Consider the following 11,976-nt stretch of genomic DNA (forward strand, 5'->3'; position numbering starts at 1 on the left):
CGCTTGATTCTTGGTCAAAGAGGTTTCTCTGACTCTGTGATTAATACTATGTTACAGGCTCGTAATTCTGTATCTAGAGAGATATATTATAGAGTCTGGAAGACTTATATTTTTTGGTGTCTTTCTCATCTTTTTTCTTGGCATTCTTTTAGAATACCGAGAATTTTACAGTTTCTTCAGGATGGTTTAGATAAGGGTTTGTCTGCAAGTTCCTTGAAAGGACAAATCTCTGCTCTTTCTGTTCTTTTTCACAGAAAGATTGCTATTCTTCCTGATATTTATTGTTTTATACAAGCTTTGGTTCGTATAAAACCTGTCATTCAGTCAATTTCTCCTCCTTGGAGTTTGAATTTGGTTCTGGGAGCTCTTCAAGCTCCTCCCTTTGAACCTATGCATTCATTGGTCATTAAATTACTTTCTTGGAAAAGTTTTGTTCCTTTTGGCCATCTCTTCTGCCAGAAGAGTTTCTGATTTATCTGCTCTTTCTTGTGAGTCTCCTTTTCTGATTTTTCATCAGGATGAGGCGGTGTTGCGAACTTCTTTTGAATTTTTACCTAAAGTTGTGAATTCCAACAACATTAGTAGATAAATTGTGGTTCCTTCATTATGTCCTAATCCTAAGAATTCTAAGGAGAAATCATTGCATTCTTTGGATGTTGTTAGAGCTTTGAAATATTATGTTGAAGCTACTAAGTCTTTCCGAAAGACTTCTAGTCTATTTGTTATCTTTTCCGGTTCTAGAAAAGGCCAGAAAGCTTCTGCCATTTCTTTGGCATCTTGGTTGAAATCTTTAATTCATCTTGCATATGTTGAGTCGGGTAAAACTCCGCCTCAGAGGATTACAGCTCATTCTACCAGGTCAGTTTCTACTTCCTGGGCGTTTAGGAATGAAGCTTCGGTTGATCAGATTTGCAAAGCAGCAACTTGGTCCTCTTTGCATACTTTTACTAAATTCTATCATTTTGATGTATTTTCTTCTTCTGAAGCAGTTTTTGGTAGAAAAGTACTTCAGGCAGCGGTTTCAGTCTGAATCTTCTGCTTATGTTTTTCATTAAACTTTATTTTGGGTGTGGATTATTTTCAGCAGGAATTGGCTGTCTTTATTTTATCCCTCCCTCTCTAGTGACTCTTGTGTGGAAAGATCCACATCGTGGGTAATCATTATCCCATACGTCACTAGCTCATGGACTCTTGCTAATTACATGAAAGAAAACATAATTTATGTAAGAACTTACCTGATAAATTCATTTCTTTCATATTAGCAAGAGTCCATGAGGCCCGCCCTTTTTTTGTGGTGGTTATGATTTTTGTATAAAGCACAATTATTCCAATTCCTTATTTTATATGCTTTCGCACTTTTTTATCACCCCACTTCTTGGCTATTCGTTAAACTGAATTGTGGGTGTGGTGAGGGGTGTATTTATAGGCATTTTAAGGTTTGGGAAACTTTGCCCCTCCTGGTAGGAATGTATATCCCATACGTCACTAGCTCATGGACTCTTGCTAATATGAAAGAAATGAATTTATCAGGTAAGTTCTTACATAAATTATGTTTTTAATGGGAATTACATTTTTAGTTTTATGTCCCTTTAAGCATAAATTTCCAAGTGGATTCTCACTTCCAAGTCCCTTTAAGACAAGATGACAGTACAATTTTGATGTGCCACATGACGTCATCGGCAGTATGTGTGAGAGACATATATGTGAGTACACAGCTTATGGCTTATTTCACTCTAGCAGTGATCATTTTTGACAGAAGCATTTGCAGATACAAGAAACAATGTTTTTAATGATCACTGGAATGTGCATATCAAATGGAACATTTCTGCCCCTCTAAAATTATTTTCCTTTACATCCCTGTCAACACAATTAGAACAAATTCAAACAGCACATAAATGGATGTCATTTTATTGACACACTGCAAGGAGTATTGTAAACATTCATGTCACTCTCTTATATCACTTATGTCACACAATTATCACACTTCCTTACAACAGAGCAGGATTCATCTCGACAAATGTTTTAAAATAAATATATATATAAAGATTCTTCAAATAGAACTTTGAAGATTAGAATATACAGTTTTCTTCAGCAACCAACGCCAAACTGAAAGCAAATAATTCAGCTTGCTCAGTAGAGTATCACAGTATGCCTTACACGCGCTCAACATGTACCGCAGTTTAACAAAATGTCCATCATGAGTTTACAGTCCAAATCCAGTGAAGTCTTATGCATAAACGTCTTTTTTTGCCCATGCTCCCCACAGTGCAATTACAACAATCAGAGTGATTAGTAGGTATGTGGCTAATTCGTCTATACACCATTGTTCTGCACAGCTACAGGAGGGATTCTGCCAGCTGTCCGCATAGTTAACAGGAACTCTCGGTCTGTGGGCACGGAGAGAATGTATTCTGTTGAGAGAAGGGGAAAATTACATATTTTAGTGAATATAAATAGCTAGAGATCAATATAATTATAAAGTAAAAGTCATTAGCAATCACCTAATGAATTAACCCCCATAGTTGCCAGAAACAGCAAAAGGGACATATGACTAGTGCATTGCTGCAAAAATATAAATTTAAAGGGGCATTTAAAACTTTGAGATGGTAATATAAAATGATAAATTGTATATATAAAAAAACTCTGTATATACTTTTAATGTTTATTTTGTCCCCTTTTCCTGTAATTCAATTAGGAAATTGTGAGCTTTTCAGTTCCTGTTAGAAGTGGAAGTGCAGAACACTGTTATATTCCACACAGCTATTGGCTGCACACTCTAGTGACCTATTTATAACTGTCCCTAATTGGCCACAGCAGAAAATGTAACCTTACATCATAGCAGCTCACATTGTTTTATAGACACTAAAATATTACACTTATTTTGTCAATATTTAAACAGCTAATTAAACTTTAAAAAAATACATCTACATCTTATTCTCAGACTAATATTGACTTTGAATGCATCATTCTATCTAGAATTTATTTAGTGTTCAATATCCCTTTAAAGTGACATTAAACTGCTGGGTACTGCTACAGTAGCATGGTTACGGCTCACCGTGTTGTTTTCCTCTTGTGTCTATAGCTCTCTTCAAAGTCTCTCTCTTATTTCAACCTTTTTACAAATGTTGGTTAGCAAAGCTCTAAATCTTTACACTGGAAGCCGCCATCTTGGAACTTAAAGGGACAGTCAACTCCAACATTTTTATTGTTTAAAAGATAGATAATCCCTTTAATACCCATTCTCCAGTTTTGCATAACCAACACAGTTATATTAATACACTTTTTACCTTTGAGATTATTTTTTATCTAAGCCTCTTCTGACAGCCCCCTGATCACATGACTTTTTATTTATTATCTATTGATTTGCATTTTAGCCAATTAGTCCTGTGTTGTGCACAACTTTATAGGCATGAGCACAGTGTTATCTATATAGCCCACATGAACTAATAGTCTCCTGTGAAAAGCAAATACAAAAGCATGTGATAAGAGGCTGTCTGCAGTGGCTTAGAAACAGACAGAAATTTAGGGGTTTAAATGTTATAAAGTATATTACAATAACAAGGATGGTTATGCAAAGCTGGGGAATGGGTAGTAAAGGCGTTATATATCTTTTTAAACAATAACAATTTTGGTGTTGACTGTCCCTTTAAGTATTCTTGCACCCTGTGACAGAAGCAGTGCACTTTCAAAGTTCAGTGAAATTGTTGTCTTCTTGACAAGCCTTATTGTCCACTTCAGTTTAGAGAGCACAATATAGATCAGGAGCTGAACGTTTTGCAGTGGCTGGCTTGTTCTATATTATCCCTGAGGAATTTTTTAAATATTTTTTATGTAACTTTTAAAGCTGCAAATATGAAAAGCATCTGTTTTCTATTGTGCAAACTAATCCAACGTGCAAGGTACAGCTGGCAAAAAGCTGGCAATAGTATACTGCGTTTATCACCGAATGCAACAATATTCACGTTACAAGATGGCGGCACTCAGTATAAACATACAGAACTTTACCAACTGGCTTCTGTGATGGGCTAAAGTAAGAGAACAGCATGGAAGTACAGGAGAGAAAAACAACAACATAATGATTAGTAACAATGTCACTATAGCTGTATCCAGTAGCTTAAAGTGAATGTACATTTTCTGATAGTTGGTATTCACTACTAATTCACAAACACTTCTTTAGTTAAACCACCATATTTATTTTTTATAAATGTTTTTGTTTATATAATATTTTATATTATAACTTAGCTCCTTTTTTGCGAGCAACTCCTCCCATCCTCTACTTCCTTGTTTTCTAGTCCCTGACATAAAGAGCGGTCCCGCCCGCTCTATTACGTATCTTAAAAGCGTGGAGTACTCAATTTGCGCATGCGTGTCTATTTGCGTCCCCATGGAGTACTCAATTTGCGCATGCGTGTCTACATCGTTAGTAGATATGCGCATGCGTTACAGAATGAAGACGCTATTATTCTTGAAAATTAGTTATTATCTGTGTAGCGCATGCGTGTGTCGTGGATGCGCTTTGGATCCGAATAGCTCTTGCAGTTACGTCGCGTGACGTTGCAGTAAAGGGGCTGAACGCCACGGGGTGCAATTGCGGATTAAAAGACTGCAATGTCAGTCACTTGTGAATTGAGGGACAAAATGGCGGGCGGAGGAATCACGGCTAATGATATTTGGTAAATAGATTGATTTTGTGAATTAGGATGCGATATAAAAAAAATCATGAATTAAAGTCCTATTTATTTTAGTAGATGCATAATATGACGAAGAGTGATAGTCTTCACTTTAATGTCCCTTGTGCAAATTTCAGTTGAAACTAATACTACAGTATTGGTTTTGTGTTTCTTACTCATCCTTATTAGCCAATATGGATAACTACCTCTGCTTTATTGCAGTTAATTTAATTATAAAAAAACATTTTGAAATGCCACAGTTTAGATGAAACAAGAAAAAAGTTCATGCCAGTGTCCATTCTAGTACATTAAAAATATGAATGTTCTAATTTTTTTCCAAAGGAAAACTTGTCAATCAAGCACACTGTAAGGGACAAAAGAGTGCAACTAATTCTCATGACCTCTATTAACCCTTTCTTTATAGACCATCTATCTAACCTGACCTTTCCCTGTGACCAGTTTCTCTTGCTGCGCACGGGTGACTTTCAGATTGTTCCAACAGGTGTCTCAGCATCCTGCTGTGTTAGGTTTCCTATACTGCCCACATTCAAAGTTTTGTGCAAGTATTGTTAATTATTTATTTTCAAGATATTCCACCCCAGAACAAAATTACAAGTAATTGCCTCCTTTTGCAAAATGCAATGTAAATGAAAATAGACGACCAGGTGAAACATTTAAAGGAACGTTCTGATGCATAAATGACATTCTCTAATTCATCAGAGCAGGTCATTTTTCTATCAATGACTTGAGCTGACTATGGGCTAGTAGTTTCCATTGACGTGGTAAATTGTAGAAACAGATGGTAAAAACATTTATATCCATTAAAGTCTATGGAGAATTTTTATGTTACCAGCAGTTTCCAAACGTTGCCAGCTCACTAGAAACTAGACCTATGTGTTTAATCCCTGCAAAGGAATTTTTATGCACAGTTAAAAAGTTACACAACAGTAAAAATGCCATATTATTATCAGTTATTTGTAGCGCGCCAACAGAATCTGCAGCGCCAAATAAATAAAATACATAAATGTCGCTGCTTAAAAAAATGTGAAGCTCTCACGCGATAACCCAAGCTTTACAGTTGTCAAAAGGCCAGGAAAGACACTGATCTGTGACTGTGGAATGCTTCTATCATCAAGTGCAAGAATACTTAAAGGGACATGAAACACAAACATTTTCTTTTGTGTTTCAAACAGAGTTTTCAGTTTACTTCTAGTATCAAATTTACTTTATTTTCATGGTATTCTTTGTTGAAGAGTTAGCTAGATAGGTGGCAACATTTCTGGACAGGAAATACTGCTGCCACCTGCTGTTCTTACAAATGTATAGCATAGTTATAAAACCGATGCTATATATTGCTCCAGTCACGTGCGCATTCCTACACTTTACTAACTGCTTTTAAACAAATGACACCAATAGAACAAAGTACATTTGATAATATAAGAAAATTGGAAAGTTTTTAGGAATGTTTCACTCTATTTGAATCATGAAGGAATTATTTTTTTTTTTTATGTCCCTTAAGTTCCAAGATGGTGCTGACCATTGTAAAGATGCAAAGCTTCACCAACTGGCTCCAGCCATGAGGATGGCTATAAAAAAGCTTTAGACACAGTGCAAAAACAACATTGGGAGTAGTCACAATGCTATTGTAGTTATGCCCAACAGTTTAAGCTTTACAGGAACTTTATGTCTCTTTAATATATAGCCCATTTCGGGGGGTTTGTAAAAAAGTATAGTTTTGTTTATTTTTAAGTAACATTATGTTGATTTTGAGACTACTATCCAAACCCCGTTTTAAATGTATACTGATGTCTACAGACTCCTAGTTGTGTGTATACTGTCCCTTTAAATGCTAATTTAAATAAGGGCAATCCTTCTTCTGCATGATTAATGGTTCTGGAGGGACCAATTCATCAGCCTGCCAAGACAAACTTTAGCTCCATAATAGGAGGTCAGATTTGCCAGCCGTTTGGCCACTTTGTAATACATTTACTTACTGGCAAAGAAAATACATTAGTAATCATTTGCTTTGTTAAACATCCATTTGTTTTCAGCCAAGACTTTCCTCTAAAAATACTGGCACAGACAGTAAAAATAATATAAATAAAGGATTTTTTCCATTTATGTGTATAAATGTATAATTTTTAACAAAACTTTCTAGGATATATCCTCATTTATTTTCAGTTATCTTTATTTTCACTATTAAATCCTTAAATATGTATTTGTATAACTTTTGATTTCCTAAAGGGGTTTTTAGACAGTTATAAAAAATATATGTGTTAAAAAGTATTTTCTTTTCCAAAGGGGATTTGTGCTATTTAAAGGAACATAAAAGTGCAAAAAGTAAATGATCTAATGTGTTATATGTTAACAAAACAAGTGCAATATAAAAAAGGTGCTATATGTTTAACCCTTTAGGGACATAAAACCCTTTTGTTTTTTTTTCATGATTTAGATAGAAGATACAAGTTTAAACAACTTTACAATTTACTTCTAATATCAAACTTGCTTCATTCTCTTAATATCCTTTGTTGAAGGAGCTAGACTGCACTACTGGGAGCTAGCTGAACACATCTAGTGAGCCAATGACAAGAGGCATATATGTGAAGCCACCAATTGGCAGCTAGCTCCTAGTAGTTCATTGCTGCTCCTGAGCCTGCCTAGGTATGGTTTTCAACAAAGGATACAATGATAACAAAGTCAATTAGATAACAGAAGTAAACTACATTTACATTATACATTTAAAAATGGCTTAGATACATTTCTGGCTAGAAACATAATTCAGGGATGTGATTGTTTGTCTTAAATGAGTAACCTGGAGCCTTATTTGTAAGAATATTAAAATTTGTATAGGTTGAACTCGATGGACTTCTGTCTATTTCCAACCTCCTCTACTATGTTACTAGGTAAACTGGAAAGTTGTTTTAAATTGCATGCTCTATCTGAATCATGAAAGTTTAAATTTTGACTTTACTGTCCCTTTAAAGTCAGCTCCAGAGCAGCAATGCACTATTGGGAGCTAGCGGAACACATACAGTGAGCCAATGACAACAGCCACAAATCACTAACTAGATCCTAGTAGTGCTTTGCTGCTTCTGTGTCTACCTAAGTATGCTCTTCAAAAAAGGATGCCAAGGAAAATTAAGTAATTTTAATAAAATAATTAAATTGAAAAGTATTTTAAAACTGCAAGCTCCATCTCAACCATGATAGTTTAATTTTAAAATGTATGCCCCTTTAATGTAAGATTTCATAGAATAGCACAGGAAATATGAAGGCTATAACAGCTACAGTCTTTAAAGGGACAGTCTACTTGAAAATGTATATTGTTTAAAAAGATAGATAATCCCTTTACTACCCATTCCCCAGTTTTGCATAACCAACATGGTTATATTAATACACTTATTACCTCTGAGATTACCTAGTGTCTAAGCCTCTGCAGACTGCCCTCTTATCTCAGTGCTTTTTAGCCAATCAGTCCAGACTCCTAAATAACTCCACGGGAGTGAGCACAATGTTATCTATATGACACACACATGAACTAGCACTGTCTAACTGTAAAAAAACTGTCAAAATGCACTGATATAAGAGGCAGTTTTCAACAGTTTAGAAATCTGTTTGAGCCTGGGCTTTTGAGCCCAGTTTCAGTTTAGCTTTCAAAAAAGAATACCAAGAGATCAAAGCAAATTTGATGATAAAATTTAATTGGAAAGATGTTTAAAATTGCATGTCCAATGTTGAAATCATAGCACTGTGATATCACCAAAGCACATATTGTGGTGTCACTCAGAAATAAAACCGTCCAGAAACGGATTTCTCTTTTAGTCATCAGCGGTAAGTCATGTGCTCACTAATTCAACATTATACGTATCCACAAAACAGCACTTCCAAACTAACAAGTCAATGACATCATCTTTAAAAACACATTAAGCTAAATATAAATTACCATAAAATGTTTAACTATACCTAGAAACATTTCTGCAATGTTCTTTCATTATTTATTTTTCCCACTGTTCCTGTAATGTAAGTCAAAAATGTATTCCACTACCAACAGACAGGGTGGAATTTATCCCAAAGGATCCAGAACAATAACCCTGTCACATTCTACTCAGTTTTTGCTTGATCAGTGAAGGATCTTATTTATATGTGTCATTAGTTTGCATCAGCTTGGGAAATAATACAAACATACTCAATATGTATTTTAAGTGGTGTGTCTCTGGATTGCATACTAATTCAAATGTTGCTAACAACATTACAGCTTTAAATACATAAATGTGGAAAAAGAAAATGCTCTAAAGTGCTACAATATTTTATCATTGCACCGTTGCTTGCATATAATTTTCTTGGAGCATACACTGCATCTCCCGAACAGGAAACAGCTGGTGATTTGCAGAGTCAAGTGACTGCCACTCCTGATTGGCTACACCTTTATTCGGGTCACTAATGCTAAAACTGTACACGCCACTTTACAGTGCAGCACAACACCTACAGCTATATACCCGTATGATTTACTTTCCTGGCTGGTTCTGGGGAGGCTTGGAATTGGGAAATCACAGGAAGAAATTTTCAAATCAGGCAAATGTCTTAAAGGAACAGTAAAGTCCCAAAAAAATGTCCATGATTTAAATAGGGCATGTCATTTTAAACAACTTTCCAATTTACTTTTATTACCAATTTTGCTTTGTTCTCTTGGTATTCTTGGTAAGCTAAATTTAGGAGGTTCATATGCTAATTTCTTAGACCTTGAAGACTGCCTCTAATCTGAAAACATTTTGACAGTTTTTCCCCACTAGAGGGCGTTAGTTCATGTGTTTCATATAGATAACATTGAGCTCAGGCACGTGAAGCTCCTAGGAGTCTGATTGGCTAAAAATGCAAGTCTGTCAAAAGAACTGAAATAAGGGGGCAGTTTGCAGAGGCATAGATACAAGGTAATCACAGAGGTAAAAAGTATATTATTATAACTGTGTTGGTTATGCAAAATTGGGGAATGGGTAATAAAGGGATTATCTACCTTTTTAAACAACAAAAATTCAGGTGTTTACTGTCCCTTTAAAGTGATGGTAAACTTTCCCCTTTGCATTAACAGATCCAGAAATTTTAGCAAGATTTTAGATAGAGTTCATCATTTTTAATGAAGATACCACTTTGAAGTTGGTGGTCGGAGCAGGATGTATTTGAATTTCATTGCTACATTAAAAAGTAAGTTAAACGTATCTTCATTACAACAGTTTACCATCATTTTAATATCATTATACAATAAAATAATTTTGCATGTAAACAGAAAGCATTTAGCTGAAGAAAATGTTACACAGTAATATCACTATATTTAATAACAGTCTTTTAAGCACACAGCATTACATTTCAGATTTAATTAGAAGCATTTTTGCAATATACTTACTTTAAAAAAATAAATAGATACTTTAAAAGTTATCACTGTTTCAGTGGTGAGTTTCAGAATGCGCAAAATTTCCAGCTCATAAGCTAGTAGGTGAAGTGCACATTTGACACAGTCACAGAGTGCTGCCAGTGATTGAGTGACACATGCAGCATGCAGTTGTGGAGAATGCACAAATGCCAATCAGCAGTAGCAGGTGCACGACCACAACAAACATCGTCAGTGCCTGCTTGGGATCAGCAGTTGTCTGTGGCTCCCAAGTGGGAATTTAAATGTGTTTAACCCCTTGTGGTGGTGGGGTGGGTTAATAGACATGCTGGATCAGTAGTGTTAGAATTACATGCTCTAAAGATTAAGCGCATGCACATTTTGCACTACCTAAATTTTGCACTACCAAGTCCCTTTAACTCAAGATTTTAAATGCATTGCTGCTCCTTAGCAGATTTTAACTATGTGTTAAACCCATTTGCAGAGGTTAAAGGACATAATAAACAAAATGCAAAATAAAAAGACAATGCAATAGCACTTAGCCTGAACGTTAAATGATAAGTAGATTTTTTTTCTTACAAATTTCAGAGTTATGTATATTTCCACACCTCCTGTATCATGTGACAGCCATCGGCCAACCACAAATGCATATACGTATATTCTGTGAATTCTTGCACATGCTCAGTAGAAGCTGGTGACTCAAAAAGTGTAAATATAAAAGGATTGTGCACATTTTGTTAATGGAAGTAAATTGGAAAGTTGTTAAAAATTGCATGTTCTATCTGAATTATGAAAGTTTAATTTTGACTTGAGTCTCCCTTTAAACTGATTAGTAGGCAGGAAAAATGCAAAAGAAAATTTGGCATTCCTCTGGCAAATGCATCACCCTTTTGTTTAAAAGGACACTGTAGTAAAATAGTAAAATGCTTCGATTTGTTAGCATATTTTACTACTACAAATGCCTACAAGCAACAAAGAGGTTATGTACACATTTAATCATATCACCAGAAATGCTCCTGAGCAATAATAGGCAGCTATGTGCATATAACACATCTGATCAATGCAGGACATACAGTAGTAATGACTGCTCATGTAATAAAAAACAATAAAGTAATTAAACATGTTTTAGTATTATATTACCATGTCCATAAAACAGAGACCTTTAAAGAACTTATTTTATAAAACATAACATAACTCTAATAATTACTGATCCCAACTTAAACAATAAGCATGATTTATTTATTGCAACATTTCACTAAGGGCAGAAACACATCAGTTTTTAAGATAATAAAAACACAAAACACTTTCAGTTTAAAATACTGTGTTACAGGTTTACAGATAACTATTTTCCTAGCAAGTTCCCATCAGCTGATTCCTCTTACCTCCTTGAAGAATTCATTGTTGATATCACCTGGACTTTGTCAGAATATAACAGATTTATGTTTTAATTTCCAGTAATAAGTGTTACAGATCTTTTAGTGCCTTGATGGGTTTTTTCTTCACAGACAGATAGAGCTTTAAATGAACATGATTCAGTATTCCATTCACAAGATGCAAGGTCAGTTATACAGCAGCTGAGCTCACACAGAAGAACCAACCACAAAATTATTGATGTTCTCTCAGGCAGACAACGCTCAGATTTAACTGCTGTTGTGTTTGGTTCATCAAATTTGAAGAAGCATTTAGCCAGCCCCCTGCTGCACATGACACTCCCACTACAAATACAGAGAAAGCAGTTGGGTTCTGTTAAGGACCAACCGATGCTGTCACCAGCTCCCTGTGCAGCCGGGGGTTTTGAGATTAAACATAACTATAATATTTTCCTTATTGAGTATAGTGTGCAAACAATATATCAAGTGAAAGAGACCTGCCAGTTTCATAAGTATTATTAAAGATACAATCAATATACTGTATTGTTGCCAT

General features: G+C 35.1%; 1 long non-coding RNA gene across 1 annotated transcript; it reads right to left on the minus strand.

Moving 5' to 3' along the window:
- Positions 1-1,892: 1,892 nt before the first annotated feature.
- Positions 1,893-11,671, minus strand: LOC128664980 (uncharacterized). The gene is made up of 2 exons (XR_008402958.1): positions 11,436-11,671; positions 1,893-2,411 (listed from the first exon to the last, which is right to left on the minus strand). It is a non-coding gene; the product is annotated as an uncharacterized LOC128664980 (long non-coding RNA).
- Between the last annotated feature and the right edge of the window lie 305 nt (positions 11,672-11,976).

Source organism: Bombina bombina, chromosome 6 (assembly GCF_027579735.1).
Source record: "Bombina bombina isolate aBomBom1 chromosome 6, aBomBom1.pri, whole genome shotgun sequence".
Taxonomy (NCBI): Eukaryota; Metazoa; Chordata; class Amphibia; order Anura; family Bombinatoridae; genus Bombina; species Bombina bombina.